At 42.0% G+C, this 17,235-nt stretch overlaps 1 protein-coding gene and 1 pseudogene across 1 annotated transcript in view; one reads left to right on the top strand and one right to left on the bottom strand.

Moving 5' to 3' along the window:
- LOC121003516 (zinc finger protein 208-like) overlaps window positions 1-17,235 on the bottom strand; it is a 2,651,670-nt gene that overhangs the window by 722,474 nt on the left and 1,911,961 nt on the right. The gene's annotated exons all lie outside the window — the stretch shown is intronic.
- The window catches only part of LOC121004241, a 159,906-nt pseudogene that overhangs the window by 17,408 nt on the left and 125,263 nt on the right, over window positions 1-17,235 (top strand).

Consider the following 17,235-nt stretch of genomic DNA (forward strand, 5'->3'; position numbering starts at 1 on the left):
GGCCCATATTGATAGGATAGCATCTTGCAGTTGATGGAGATTTGAGGGATGCACATCCAGGGCACGAAGCTCCCGTTTCACCACATCCCAAAGATGCTCTATTGGGTTGAGATATGGTGACTGTGGGGGCCATTTTAGTACAGTGAACTCATTGTCATGTTCAAGAAACCAATTTGAAATGATTCAAGCTTTGTGACATGGTGCATTATCCTGCTGGAAGTAGCCATCAAAGGATGGGTACATGGTGGTCATGAAGGGATGGACATGGTCAGAAACAATGCTCAGGCATTTAAACGATGCCCAATTGGCACTAAGGGGCCTAAAGTGTGCCCAGAAAACATCCCCCACACCATTACACCACCACCACCAGCCTCCACAGTGGTAACAAGGCATGATGGATACATGTTCTCATTCTGTTTACGCCAAATTCGGACTCTACCATTTGAATGTCTCAACAGAAATCGAGACTCATCAGACCAGGCAACATTTTTCCAGTCTTCAACAGTCCAATTTTGGTGAGCTCGTGCAAATTGTAGCCTCTTTTTTTCCTATTTGTAGTGGAGATGAGTGGTACCCGGTGGGGTCTTCTGCTGCTGTAGCCCATCCGCCTCAAGGTTGTGCGTGTTGTGGCTTCACAAATGCTTTGCTGCATACCTCGGTTGTAACGAGTGGTTATTTCAGTCAACGTTGTTCTTCTATCAGCTTGAATCAGTCGGCCCATTCTCCTCTGACCTCTAGCATCCACAAGACATTTTTGCCCACACGACTGCCGCATACTGGATGTTTTTCCCTTTTCACACCATTCTTTGTAAACCCTAGAAATGGTTGTACGTGAAAATCCCAGTAACTGAGCAGATTGTGAAATACTCAGACCGACCCGTCTGGCACCAACAACCATGCCACGCTCAAAATTGCTTAAATCACCTTTCTTTCCCATTCTGACATTCAGTTTGGAGTTCAGGAGATTGTCTTGACCAGGACCACCCCCTAAATGCATTGAAGCAACTGCCATGTGATTGGTTGACTAGATAATTGCATTAATGAGAAATAGAACAGGTGTTCCTAATAATTCTTTAGGTGAGTGTATGGCTTACATTATTTTCCTAAAAATTCTTAAAAATCTGTATTTCCTACACATGCATATATAAATTCACCTACACGCCTTGACATGTTATCAATGGGGTTATTATCCCCTTAGTAACCACCCATACGCCTTTTTATGGCGGTCACTAAAGGGCCTTAGGCAAAGCCGCCACTTTTTTACGGTGGCCCAGTCTAAGCGCTGCACGGGGGACCCACGGCGCTGCTCTAACAGCCCGGACTGACAGGAGTGTTGATCCTGGCTGTTTAACACGTTACATGCCGCGGACAATGGCGCCTGCCTCGTGTAAAGTGCTGACAGAGGGAGTGGACTCTCTATGTCTCCCATCGGCACCCCGTAAATGCGATCACGGGGTGCCGATGTGTGTGAAGGCTGGCTGGGGTCTCGTGTAGGCCCCAGACCAGCCTTGAGTAATTTCCAGCAGGCTGCACCTCTCTGGCGCAGCCTGCTGGTCATTGTCAGAAAAGCACTAACATTAAAATGCAATGAACTATAGGGATAATGCATTGCATTTTAATATCAATCAAAAAGCTATCTGTTATAGTCTCCTTGTGGGTAAAGTAGTAAAAAAAAAAGTAATAAAAAACTCATTTATTCAATAAAACAAATCTCATTAAAAAAAATTAAGCTTTTTTTTTCATTGAAAATACACCGTGTCCGTAACGACCCGGACTACATAAATATCACATAAATTATACCCTACTGTGAAAGCCGTAAAAAAAAAAAAAGACAGAATGGCTAATTTATTCTTAGTTGCCACCGAACAAAAAAAGTAATATTAAGCGATTAAAAAGCGCCATAATACCAATAAAAAATAGTCGTCCCTCAAAAATCAAGCCCTCACACAAATCCATAGAAAGGAAAATAAAAAAGTTATGGGTCTTGGGAAGCGGCAATGCAAAAACATTATTTTCTTAAAAAAAAAAAAGGGGGGGGTTTTACTGCAAAAAGGTAGTAAAACGTAAATAATATTATATTTATTTGGTATCACTGTAATCGTACTGATCCAGAGAATAAAGATATTATGTTATTTATACCGAAAAATGAACGCCGTGAAATTTATAACGTAAAAACGCAGTAGCAGTATTGCTGTTTTTCCCATCTCCCTCCCAGAAAGATTTAATAAAAATTAATCAAAGTTATGTGTACCTCGAAATGGCGCCATTAAAAACTACAACTTGTCCTGCAAAAAACAAGCCCTCATAAAGCTATATAGACGGAAAAATAAAAAAGTTATAGCTCTTGCAACGCGATGATGAAAAAAGGAAGATAAACGCTTGGTCAGTAAGGCCCAAAACAGGCTGGTCACTAACGGGTTAATGATGGTCTGAGGAATGTTCTGCCATGCTGAATGCATTTGGGCAAGCAAATCATCAAGATCTGCTGTTTACATCTAAAGGTGCATTTACACCAACAGATTATCTGACAGATTTTATGAGCAATCATTGGTCAGATGGCCGTTGGTATCTGGTGGGACCTTCCATCGCCCTTTTGTATCAGTATAAATGGTGTCAGTGTGCAGTATAATAAATCTTCTACATTAAATACCAAGTAATACTGGATCACATATTATTTAACATTCCCTAATTGACTCTTCTGATTGATTCATCAGAATTACACCTGAAATTAATTTCACGAAATAGTTCATCTGTAGTGATAGAATTTTCATTATCATTGGATGGTGTTTATATATGAATCGCAGGCCCTTAATATTAATCCACGAAAAAAAGGAAGATTTTATGGAGCGTGCCATCCAGTTTGTTTACTTGAGAGTGACAGGACTATGCTTCCTACTGTCCATTCTACTCTCCTCCCTCCGAGTCCAGCTGCTGTATCTGTCATCCATTATAGCCCAGGTCTCATTCCCCGGCCTGCACTCTCCCCAGCAGCAGGTGTGATACAGTGATGTCATTGTACCTGCTGGGCTGTGAGGGAGAGCGCACAGACCTGAGATAATCCCCCGGCCTGTGCGCTCTCCTCAGCTCAGCAGGAGAGATGACGTCATCACATCATGTCTGCTGCTGGAAGGAGCATGATGTGCTCGGTATTACTTTATTAATTTTATTCATAGTACAGGAGCTTCACTGATATAAAGGGGGGCACTAAGGGACAGTACTACTGTAGAAGGGGGCATAACTACTGTGTGGGGCCACTAAGTCTACTTTCACACTGGCGTTTTGGCTTTCCGTTTGTGAGATCCGTTCAGGGCTCTCACAAGCGGTCCAAACCAGATCAGTTTGCATTCTAATGCGTTCTGAATAGAAAAGGATCCGCTCAGAATGCATCAGTTTGCCTCCGTTCCATCCCTATTCCGCTTTGGAGACGGACACCAAAACGCTGCTTGTTCGTCTGATGAAACTGAGCCAAACGGATCCGTTCTGGCACACAATGTAAGTCAATGGGGACGGATCAGTTTTCACTGCCACAATCTGGCACAATAGAAAACTGATCCGTCGTCCATTGATTTTCAATGGGGTTCAAGACGCTATGGCTTTGTTAAAGATAATACAAACGGATCCGTTCTGAACGAATGCAGACGGTTGTACTATCTGAACGGATCCGTCTGTGCAGATCCATGACGGATCCGCACAAAACGCGAGTGTGAAAGTAGCCTAAGGGAAAGCAGTATTATAAGGGGGCACTAAGGGGGCATAACTACTGTTTGGAGACATCAAGGGGGCATTCTCCTGAGGGCACTAAACGGGAATTATACCGTGAAAGGGACTCCTAGGGGAGATAACTATGGTCTGGGGAACTAAGTGGGGCATTCAGCGCCTCTTGTCCAGTGCTAGGAAATGTTTTATTTATATTAGAGGTGGGACAAATCCAATTTTTTTTAGAATCCGAATCCAAAAAGGTTCTCGAATCTTTCGAATCTCGAATCCTACGAATCCTGTACATAAGAATTGTGTGAACGGTGTAAGAAACAAAGTGATCCAAACTTAATATTCTTTCAATATGAAAAAAAAAGAGTCCTTACTTTTTTAACAAAGTATTTGGATTTGGATTCGAAAAAAAATGGAAATACAGGGTAATACAGCGCACATACCTCTTACATCCAGTGACGTCTCTTTGACGTAGATGTTCTCTTTCCTCATCTTCTCCTTTCAGACCAGATCACCAGTTTTCAGCCATTTTTCATCTCTGCAGTTTGACAAAAGAAAAATATTAGTTTACTACTTTTCCATCATTCTTGCATCTTTTGGACAAATCATCCTACCACAATACTGTGCCGCTGTGCTCCCCAATACAATACTGCAGAAACAGATAAACCCCCTGATAATACTAGTACCACACAGAGCCCCCCATATAAAATACCCCTTCTTTGTGGCCTCAGTAGATGCCCCCATAGTGTCCCCTAATAATGTGCCAGTAAAAAGGGACCCCCATAATGCCCCCCAATAATGTGCCAGTAAGTGTCCCCATAGATTCCCTCCCATGTGCCAGTATCAAGTGCCAAACCTCCCCATGTGCCAATATCAAGTGCCCCTCTCCTTCCCCCCCCCATGTCCCAGTATCATAGTGCCATCTCGCCCCCCCAAAAGTGCCAGTATCAAGTGCCTCTCTCCTTCCCCCCCATGTGCCAGTATCATAGTGTCATCTCCACCCCAATGTGCCAGTATCAAGTGCCTCTCTCCTTCCCACCCACCTCCCCATGTGCCAGTATCATAGTGCCATCTCCCCCCAATGTGCCAGTATCATAGTGCCATCTCCCCCCCAATGTGCCAGTATCATAGTGCCATCTCCCCCCCAATGTGCCAGTATGATAATGCCATCTCCCCCCCCAATGTGCCAGTATGATAATGCCATCTCCCCCCCAATGTACCAGTATCATAGTGCCATCTCCCCCCCTCCCAATGTGCCAGTATCATAGTGCCAAACCCCGCCCATGTGCCAGTATCAAGTGCCTCCCGCTCCCCCCATGTGGCAGTAACAGTCGGGTATTTAAAAAAAAAAAAAAAAACGCTTATACTTACCTCCATGTCAGCGATGCGATGCAGGGCTCTTCCGGCCTGTGTCCCGCGTTGTATGTCCATATATGGAGTCAGTGCTTGTGTAGTTCAGAAAAGTTTCTGCTGGGACTCGAACCCGCAACCTTCTGCATTAGAGGCAAGGCACTTAACCACACAGCTATAAGAGCTGCATAGCCACTGCCTGAAAAAATATCAGACTTCTACTGTAAACTCTGTCATAGCTTTGATAGCCAGTGTACATCCATACAGATGACAGCTGCCCCAGCACACTCAGCTCTGCTATATCTCTATGACAGCTGCCCCAGCACACTCAGCACTGCTACATCTATACACGACAGCTTCCCCAGCACACTCAGCTCTGCTATATATGATAGCTGCCCCAGCACACCCAGCCCTGCTACATCTATACACATAACAGCTGCCCCAGCACACCCAGCTCTACTACATCTATACACATGACAGCTGCCCCAGCACACTCAGCTCTGCTATATCTTTATATATGACAGCTGCCCCAGCACACTCATCTCTGCTATATCTATCTACTGTATAGTAATACTTACAGATATATAGATGTAGCAGAGCTGAGTGTGCTGGGGCAGCTGTCATATAGAGATATAGAAGAGCTGAGTGTGCTGGGGCAGCTGTCATATAGAGGTATAGCAGAGCTAGGTGTGTTGGGGCAGCTGTCATGTGTATAGATGTACACTGGCTATAACAGCTAACAGAGTCTACAGTAGAAGTCTCATATTTTTTCAGTCCGTAGCTATGCAGCTCTTATAGCTGTGTGGGTAAATGCCTTGCCTCTGATACAGTCGTGGGTTCGAGTCCCAGCAGACACTCATCTCCCTTTTGTGAATGAGGTCGGGATTCGAGTCCACGAATCCTTCGAATCCAGCAAGATTCAAAGGGATTCGACGGATTTGTCGCCCCACCTCTAATTTATATGTATTTCAAATGACTGATTGGGTGGAGGTTGCAGGGAAGTTACTCAAGGTGGGGGCCAACCTGGCGTAGTTATGCCCCTTGGTCAATTATTAGATCGTGATCTTTTTGGCCACCACTGTTTTAGTCAGTTAATTCTTGTATTTTGTGACATACCTTTCTGTGGATTTTTTTTATACTGAAATGTAATAAAATTTCAATAGACTATTTTGGTATATTATTGATCAATAATAAAATGTCTTTTGTTTTTGGCAGATGACTGTACCAGGAACTTAGAGAAACATCTGGTATCTTCAGATTTTGAAGTAGATGATCGTGGTATCATACAAGATATATATGAAGAGCATGCCAGTATCCAAGATATATCTTCATCCAATCACAGCAAAAATGTATTATTTGGTCCTTTTAAACAGGTCCAATCTTCTGATCCCTTACAGACTGTAACACAGAATAAAAGTCACAGAAAAGGTGTTAAACATCAAACAGCTCATGTAAGAGGGAAGACTTTTTCATGTTTAGAATGTGGAAGATTTTTTAGATATAATTCAGAATTACTGAGACATCAGAGAAATCACACAGCGGAGAAGTCTTTTTCATGCTCACAATGTGGTAAATGTTTTAAGCATAAACAAGGTCTTGTTATACATCAGAGAAATCATACAGGAGAGAAGCCATTTTCATGTTCAGAATGTGGTAAATGTTTTAAGTGTAAACGAGGTCTTGTTGCACATCAGACAATTCACACAGGAGAGAAGCCATATTCATGTTCAGAATGTGGAAAATGTTTTAAATTTAAATCTGATATTGTTAGACATGAGAGAACTCACACAGGAGAGAAGTCTTTTTCATGCTCAGAATGTGGGAAATGTTTTAATTATAAACACAATCTTGTTGCACATCAGAGAATTCACACAGGAGAGAAGCCATATTCATGTTCAGAATGTGGGAAATGTTTTAGATTTAAATCGGATATGGTTAGACATGAGAGAATTCACACAGGGGAGAAGCCAGTTTCATGTTCAGAATGTGGGAAATATTTTAGAGATAAATCAGCTCTTGTTATACATCAGAGAATTCACACAGGGGAGAAGCCATTTTCATGTTCAGAATGTGGAAAATGTTTTAACAAGAATTCACATCTTGTTGTACATCAGAGAATTCACACAGGAGAGAAGCCATATCCATGTTCAGAATGCAGTGGATGTTTTAATAATAATTCAGCTCTTATTAGACATCAGAGAGTTCACACCGGGGAGAAGCCATTTTCATGCTCAGAATGTGGGAAATGTTTCAACCATAAATCAGATCTTGTTGTACATCAGAGAATTCACACAGGAGAGAAACCATATTCATGTTCAGAATGTGGAAAATGATTTAATCGGAAATCAGCTCTTGTTACACATCAAAAAACTTACAGAGAGAAGCCATCTCCATGCTTAGCCCTTTAGTGACCTCCCTTATGTGTTTTTATGGTAGTCAGTGTCGCTAACTGGCCTTATTCCATCAGATACTCCTTTTTAGGCCTCTTTCACACGAGCGCACATTCAGGGAAACTCGCACCATTTTGCAAGCAAGTTCAGTCAGTTTTGTCTGAGATTGCGTTCAGTTTTTTCTCTGCGCGGGTGCAATGCGTTTTGATGTGTTTTTCACACGCGTGATAAAAACTGAAGGTTTACAAACATTTCCTAGCATTCACTTCTATGGGGCCAGGGCTGTGTGAAAAACACACAATATAGAACATGCTGCGTTTTTCACGCAACGCAGAACTGATGCGTGAAAAAAACGCTCATGTACACAGACTCAATGAAATGAATGGGTCAGGATTCAGTGCGGGTGCTATGCTTTCACGTCACACATCGCACCCGCGAGGAAAACTCACTCATGTGAAAGGGGCCTTACAGGGAGATAAAACAGAACCTTGCTTTGAGTTACCAGAGGTGTCTGAGGGCTAGGAGTGATGATTGTGACCACTGTGAGAGCTCCCCAAACACGTATTGTCTACTGTATTGAATGAATACCGGTCATCATAGGACAGATCCAGTTAAAAGTTAAAGTTTATACTGTATATATATATCCCCTCTAAACAAAAATGTTTGGTGAGAGGAAATAAAAAAAAAAACCTATAGGGCCTGATATAAAAAGATAACTATCTTCCTATTCCAGCCCCAGTCTGTTCTACCTTTTATAAGTATTTGTAAAATTAAAAACGTCAAATATGAGCTTGTCAAGAAACCATCAGCTCTTACTGGGCTTCATCAGTAATGTGCAAGGTCTCCCAACAAGTGACCCAGGTGAGGATTGCCTCATTACATAGAAGCCATTACTCGTCCTCCTAAAGGAATATCATCTTAATCTGCACACCCTGACCAAAATGTACCTGTAGATAAACCCAACAAGTGGGGCCCCCTCTTGTCATGTGGTTCACTCATCTCAAATGAATTTACCAGTGGGGGAATCCTTGGTTATTTAATTTTTTTGTATGTCCCACCAGCTCTGGATTGTTTAAGTTTTATCATTGAAGACTTGATATAAAATATTTTATTGGATATATTGAATTTTTGATTATTTTGTTTCCTATGACTATTCCCATTCCTATTATTGTATGGTGATACGGAGATAATGTTTTATTTAGAGGATCTCTAATGTTCAGGCACAGTTACAGTTTTATCTGGGTTTTTAATCGGATATCTTACACCTGACAATACTTCTAGAGGTGTTGACGATACCTCGGAGGCAGGGGAAGGGGGGGGGGGGGGGGTTAGTGATCCTTTACTGTTCTCATGGATGGTTTTGGATGCTGCCCCTTAAAGGGGTATTCCCATCACCCACTTTAGCATTATCTTCAGCTGCCTTTCTGCTCCTGCTTCCCCTACTGTGCTTGTTATGTGGGGGGAGCTATGTTATCACATGATGATATGCAGAGCTCTGGATGTGTGTTCCTGATGCTGCCATATAGTAAAGTGTACAGGGACTAAACAGGGAGAAACTGAGTGAGGTGCTGAGTATATATAGTATATAGACTGTAGTCATACCTTTCACATCCATATAGCACTACACTTTCTGAGCTCTCATTCTCCCCAGCTGCACGGCTTGCTCCCGTCCAGGTACATAGCCCAACAGCTGTACATATATCACTAGTATGTCAGCTGCCTGGTGAGCACTGAAGTAGAACTCCAGTGCAGAGAGCTGGATGACAAAGGCTCCCGTCCCCGGCTATAGCCGCTCCTTGTATCAGCTTCCCCTCCGTACATACAGATAACAACAGTGTGATAACATCAGAGCACACTGACAGCCCTGACGAGGGCTCCACTCTTCCTATTCCCTTTACCTAACTGCCAAGCAGAGCTCAAAAACTGCTGCTGAACACGTCCCAGAGCCGTCCTACTTCAAGGGTTTCTGTCAGCAGGCGCAGTGAGTGAAGGACACTCGCCAGCTGACGGCTTCACTCACTGCGCCTGCGCTGAATACTAAACGCGACGGCGCAGGCGCGAGATTTCCACGGCAGATAGGGCTGGCAGGAGGAGACCAACGCTGCCTTGCCCTGTCAATCAAGTGTAGCAGGGCGTGGCCAGAGGTGGGAGAACGAAGCCTCTAGGAGCAGGAGCAACGCCCCCCCCCCCTCTCCTAGAAGCTCATTTGCATATTATACAAGTTATTTTTTCTCAATAACAGACCCACGCAGTGAGATGGCGCTAATATAGTTATATTCAGCTGACATTAGTACATCACTAATGTCAGCCAGGTTAATAACCATTTTCCTGCTTACAGAAACCCTTGAAGTAGTTGCAGAGAGGTGGCCGGGAGCTACTGCGCATGATCATACCAGGACCGCTCCTGAGAATCTCGCCAGGTTTATAACTAATGCGCAAGCCCGGCCATCACTGCAGGATGGCACAGGTGGCCGTATCCCATGGAAACCAATTATAAACAAGCCAGGGAACAAAGGAGAAAAAAGAAAACTAAGGGTATTTGCATTTTTCAGCAACTTTACATAAGGGACAATGTGAGATGTGATTGTTAAGATGGGAATACCCCTTTAATATATTCTGTAGGTAATTGCTTGTTTTGTGCACATAGTGGTTTCTACCTTGCCAGGGAGGGGCCGTTATGGTGCAGAAGCGTGACTTGTCACATTTGGATGCCACAGTTAGTGATGTGTAAATGTCCCATAGGCCAAAATATATTTTAAAAGTATCAAAATATATAATAAAATACAAGTGAGAATAAAATAGAAAAAAACATCTGCATAGTTTCAATTTTCACATGAAACAAAAAAAACTGTCAATATGACCAAAACAGGGAACCTATTTTAACCATTTATTTTGGTGTCAATCTGCTTATATAAAGAATAAGGAGCTTGAGTTTGAATTAAAAAGAAAATAAATCTCTGAAAAACATATTAAGAAAAAAGCCCCATGCGTCATGTAAAAAAAAGTTGCAAAAATTAGGTATGATGGAACAACAAATCCCAGCAGCTGTGTCTTTGCAAATAGGTTTCTTTTATTTCATTTCCAGAAAGTGTCCTATAACCAGGACGCGTTTCGGCGTACAAGCCTTTCTCAACAGGTACCTAAATTTGGCAAAAATTAGGTAGGCAGCACAGTAAATAAAAATTAAAGGGGTTGTTCGGGGTCAAAGCTGAATCCGAGCATATCCCCTTTTTCACCCAGGCAGCCCCTCTGAGATGAGCATCGGAGCATTTCATGTTTTTTATTTACATTTTTACACTGCTAGGCGGAGGCTTCTCACTTGTTTTACAGGCTAGGGCAGCGCTAAAGCCTGCCCATTAGTGCCAGTGATGTCACCTGCAAAGCTGCTAGGCAGAACCCTTCGCCTAGCAGAAACCCTGTAACATCACCGGATCTGCAGAAAAAGCCCTTGTCCTGTGCGATAAATGTTGGATGCTCCCCTCAGAGGGGCTGCCTGGATAAAGAAGGGGATATGTCTGTTCAGCTCTGAACCCAGACAACCCCTTTAAGATTGGTCCATCAGACCACCATATGCTCTAAATAAATGCGTATGTCATTAAAGGGGTTTTCTTGATGGCCTATTATCAGGATAGGCCATAACTATCAGATTGGATGAGATTGAGGGGTCTGATACCTGGCACTGCAGTAGCGCTGCAACTCTGGGTCCCCCAGACTCTGTCGAAGTGTCACCATGTGTTGCTGCTCTCCCAAAGAGATGGTGAGATGCACCCCAATGGGAATTAAGTCCATAGAGTCAGGGTCTGCAGTAAACCAGTGTGCTTCTTTACTGGAGAAATTCAGGTGCAAAAAAATACAGGCAAGGCATAGGGCTGTCTTCTCCAGTCTCCTTCCTGACAGAAGGATTTGAGGGTTTGCTGAGGAAAGACCTGAGCTAGCTGTCCATCTCTCTCTCTCTCTCAGAAGGCTGGTACCCTGGCTAAAGGCTGGAGACCCAGGGCTGTGGCAGAGTATCCCGTCTCAGCGTCTTCTTCTGGTCACTCATGCAGTCTGGCAGAGTATCCCCCTCCAAGCACCGTTCCCTAACTGCAGAACACTAGGGGCTCTGATTGCTGTCCTTATATACCATTTCTAGACTAACTAGAACCTTCTAGTGGGAGGGGTGGAGTGGAGAAACTCACCATAACAAATACAAAGTTACAACTCCCGTCTCTCATAGACTTGCATTAGAGCTTCAACGATACTCAAAGTCAATAACACAGCAGTTTTTCCAGCCAGAGAAAAACAGGTTTTCAGACATAATAACATAGCTAAACCAGACATTTAACCCCTTAACGACCTGTGCCGTACATGTCCGGTGCAATCGGATGTGACTTAACGCACAGCACCGTACATGTACGGCGCTCTGATCGGACGGCCTTCCTTAAGCATCGTGGCTGCCTTCCGTGAGATCCAAGCTGGCTGAAGCGTATTACAGCCAATGAATGGTGTCAACGCAATTCATCCGATTTCTTTCTTCTTTGTGGGGTGCCAAATCGATTAGAAGTATAAGTATGAACGTGCTATACTGCTTTCATAATGAGACCAGACACACTAGTTGGTTTCATGGGAAAGCACTTCCTCATCCCCCTGAGCAAGACCCTGTTTATTGGAAAATACATTCACATATATAGCAGACATGATATCACAAAATGGGTGTAGAGATTATTGGCTCCTTAACCTGATAGGAGTGGTTTCAGCAACTTCAACTCTGAGCTCATAGGTAGATTTGAAAACTGCAATGTAATCCCAATTTTCCCCCTCCCCCTATTGATCTTAAACAAAAGAATGCACACATGGCTCATACATCTGGTTTGCGGCCATCTAGTGGACAAAAATGTGTACTACAGAATGTTCACACTATACATGTATAGAGGATTAAATCCTATCTCTCACAATGGCAATACAGAAGTAAAAAAAAAATTAAAAGTTTCAAGTAAAAAAAAAAAAAAAAAAGCGTCCTTTTCCCAAAATAAAGAAAATTGTTAAAAAATAGGAAAAAAAAAAAGAAAAGTAGACATATTAGGTATCGCCGCGTCCGTATCGACCAGCTCTATAAAAATATCACATGACCTGACCATTCAGATGAACATCGTCCAAAAAATAAAATAAAAACTGTGCTAAATAAACCATTTTTTTGGTTACCTTGGTGCAACACCAAGCGATCAAAAAGGCGTATGCCCCCCAAAATAGTAGCAATCTAGCCGTCACCTCATCCTGCAAAACATGAGCCCCTACCTAAGAAAATTGCCCAAAAAATATGGCTAAAGTAGACGTATTAGGTATTGCCATGTCTGTAAAGACCTGGTGTATAAAATTACCACATAACCTAAACCCTCAGGTGAACACCATAAAAAATAAAAAGTGTGTCATAAAAGCCATTTTTTGTCACCTTACATCACAAAAAGTGTAATAGCAAGTGATCAAAAAGTCATACGCATCCCAAAATCGCACCAATCAAACCATAATCTCATACCGCAAAAAATTAAACCCTACCTAAACAATCGCCCAAAAAATAAAGAAAAGTATGGAGACACTGAAACATGATTTTTTTTATTCATAAATGCTGTTATTGTATAAAACAAATAATTTAAAAGTATATATATTAGGTTTTGCCGCGTCCGTAAGAACCTACTGTATAAAAATATCACATGACCTAACCCCTCAGATGAACACCATAAAAAAAAAAAAAAAGTGTCAAAAAAGCAATTTTTGGTCACATTACATCACAAAAAATATAATACCAAGCGATCAAAAAGTCATACGCAACCTAAAATAGTACCAATCAAACCGTCATCTCATACTGAAAAGAATGAGCCCCTACTTAAGACAGTCGCCCAAAAAATAAAAAAGTTATGGCTTTCAGAATATGGAGACACTAAAAAATGTATTATGTAAAACTGAAACAAATAACCAAAAAAAGCACATGATCTAACCTGTCAGATGAACATTGTAAATAACAAAAAATAAAAACGGTGCTAAAACAGCTATTTTTTGTTACCTTGCCTCACAAAAAGTGTAATATAGAGCAACCAAAAATCATATGTACCCTAAAATAGTACCAACAAAACTGCCACTTATCCCGTAGTTTCCAAAATGGGGTATTTTTTTTGGAGTTTCTACTGCATCAGGGGGTCTGCAAATGTGACAGGGCAGCTTAAAATTATCCAAGTGAAATCTGCCTTCCAAAAACCATATGGCGTTCCTTTCCTACTGCGCCCTGCCATGTGCTCGTACAGCAGTTTACGACCACATATGGGGTGTTTCTGTAAACTACAGAATCAGGGCAATAAATATTGAGTTTTGTTTGGCTGTTTACCCTTGCTTTGTTACTGTAAAAATGGAATAAAATGGAAAATCTGCCAAAAAGTGAAATTCTGAAATTTCATTTCCATTTTCCATTAATTCTTGTGGCACACCTAAAGGGTTAACAAATCAGTTTTGGATACATTGAGGGGTGTAGTTTCTAAAATGGGGCCATTTATGGGTGGTTTCTATTATGTAAGCCCCACAGTGACCTCATAACTTAACTGGTCCTTAAAAAAGTGGGTTTTGGAAATTTTCTGAAAAATTTCCAAGATTTGCTTCTAAACTTCTAACGTCCCCAAAAAAATAAATTGGCATTCACAAAATGATTCAAACATGAAGTAGAGATATGGGGACTGTAAAGTAATAACTATTTTTGGAGTTATTACTATCTATTATAAAAGTAGAGAAATTGAAGTTTGTAAATTTGGTATTTTTTTTAATAAATAAAAATGAAATATTTTGACTAAATTTTACCACTGTCATAAAATACAATATGTGTCACTACCAGAGCTTTGGGACGTTCTCACAGCTCTGTTTCTCCACCCCTGTGATGATGTCACTACTAGAGCTGGGAGGAGTTCTCACTACTCTGTTTACTTTTGGTTTCTTTCACCACAGCTGTCCTTCATGTGTTTGATTTTCCTCTCTTTATATCACCCCTCCTCCTATGATAGGATGTGGATTATAGTTCTCACTTCAGTTGTAGCTCTGGCTTTAGTTTCTTCACTTGTAGCTATCAGTTCACTGGACCTGTGTTCTGCTGCAGCTAGCACTCTGGATATTGCCAGCCTGTCCTTGGATCCGTCTTCTCTGCGGCTGCAACACCGTCAGCTAAGTGTGCAGACATTGTTGTGTTCCTGTTTATTTTCTGACTGGATCTGAGGTGGCCACGGTTCCCTCCATATACTGAGTAGGGCACTGGTGGCCGTGCCCCTTCCACTATTGTAGGGGTTACAGTGGTCATTAGTCTTAGGCACGTGGGCATGCCTCTTTCCGCCATTTGGATCCGGGCATGTGCTTTAGCAGAATAGGGAGAGCGTTGAGGGTCGGACAGGGGTCACCCGTTATCCTCCCTAGTTCTGGGTCCAGTCAGTAGCTCTGTACTGTGTATTACTATTGTTGCCCACATACAGCCGTGACAATATGTGACGAGAAAGACATACATTACTCTTACCGGTAATAGTTTTTTCCCTTAAGCCTCCACAATGGCAGTAACATGGAGATTATCCCGCCTTCTCAGGGACAGGAAACAACTTGTGGACCAGCCCATATAAGGCCCCCTCCCTCTTACCTCTCCAGTTAGTAACCTAGTACTCAGAGATAAATGCAAGGAAGGTTTAATAAAGAAAATATAAGCAACAAAATACAAATATCAGAGCCAGAACTCTCTAATTTAAAGGATTAGAAGAACATATATATTCAACTGATAAGAAATATATATATATATATATATATATATATAAAAGAAAAAAAGGAATGGCAGCACCGTCACAATGAAGTTGGAAGGGAAGGGTGCACAGGCCCAGATGTGGATATAAGCCAATCCAACAAACACAAAAAATGGAAAAAAGGGCAGCACTCCACTGGATAAAAATAAAATAAACTTTATTTACCCATAGGCAACAGCGACGTTTCGGCTCATACACAGGAGCCTTCCTCAAGCAGTGTGCATACATCAAAAACTCTGGGTACATATAGTGTTTCAACCAATTAAGAGCAATTACATGTTAAGTGTACATAATTAATAAAAAAACCAAACTACATGATGCCATATACATATAAAGAGCAATGAAGCCAAACATGTGTGAATATTAAATCGTGATACGTACAATAGCAAGATAATATAATAGATATACGTAGTACAATACATCTATATTACACAAATCACATAACAAGTGCCAGCTGTGAATGATTACATAAAGTGCAAAGTGCTTACTGTTTACAGGTGATAACCATAATGGAAGCGGGAGGGAGAGCGGCTGTTGTCCATGTAGACATGTGCGATCCGGCGTGCCTGGATCGCAACCGCGCATGCCCCTATGACGCATAAACTGTGCTTCCGTCTAGCATTAGCCTCGTCACGCAACGCATGCGCTCTTGGGCTACAATGCTAACGCGGCCATTTTGGATAAGGGCAGAACGCCCACTGAGTTACGCTGCTATTGAAAACAACTAATCCTCCCGGTATATCGCAGGCTAGGGGTGAAAAAGGACATATGTACATGTCCGAGTGTCTCAGCGGCTAAGAGGACTAAGGAGAAGGCCAACACCTACAAATTGAAGTGGGCACCCCACCAAGACTATAGAGCGGTAGCGCATCCGCATGTAAATGCCGAGTCGCACCGCTACTTCAGTCAAAGTCCATCCATCGCCACCTCACTCTGAGGGTTCTCCTCATCACACCCCGCCATACTAATAACGGAATCTGGGTTAAAAATACAGAAATAGTTATTTAAGGAATGCACAAGTCTAAAGATCATGTAGTGCATGGGCAGACGCGTCCAGACATCGTGACCACACAGCCCCCATGGGCATAATGCCACCTCCCCAAACTCCGAATCCAATGAACATTTATCTGAAAAAATAAAAAAGGAAAAAGAAAAAAGAGAGAAAAGAAGAATACATTAAAATTTTTTTACAAAGATCAAAAAACTTGTTCTTGACCAGAAAAGACTTGCAGAATAAACCCTAGAATATATGTTTTGTATACACAAATCACATATTACACAGAAAGACAGTCGACATTCAGAATGCAACGAGAGAGGGCAAACCACGCAGTTAACTCACTCCAACCCTATAGTCCACATTAAGACCACATGGCTGTAGAGAATTAAGCGTAAAGATCCACTTGAGCTCTCTCCTTTTTAGGAGTCCAATCCTGTTGCCACCTCTCCTTGGCATTGGTATATGGTCAATGATGTAACACCTCAGGTCTTTCTCAGTGTGTTTATGATTGGTAAAGTGTTTGGAGACTGGTAAATCCAGCCGTTTCTTCCTCACACTAAGTCGATGATTATTAAATCTTGTCTTGAAGTCAGTTGATGTTTCTCCAACGTATAGCAAATTACATGGACAAACAATCACGTAAACAACGTGATTGGAGTCACAAGTCAGATAATGTCTTATCTGATATGCCACCCCAGTTTGTGGGTGTATAAAGGACCTACCCTTGACCATGTATTTGCAATTTACGCAGGACAAACATGGAAAGCAACCAACACTTGCATCAGTCAGTGTGAGTTGTCTTGACATTTTTGAGGTTCCTACGTCTGCCCTAACCAACTGGTCCCTAAGACTCTTAGATCTGCGATAGGACATAATAGGGGGGGAAAGAAATTCCTTAACCATATTGTGACAACCACCCAATATGCCCCAGTGACGTCGAATAATGTTGTTGATGTCAACGCTCTGTTCACAATGGGTGGAAATAAAAGGAATCCTG

Source organism: Bufo bufo, chromosome 6, assembly GCF_905171765.1.
Source record: "Bufo bufo chromosome 6, aBufBuf1.1, whole genome shotgun sequence".
Classification (NCBI taxonomy): domain Eukaryota; kingdom Metazoa; phylum Chordata; class Amphibia; order Anura; family Bufonidae; genus Bufo; species Bufo bufo.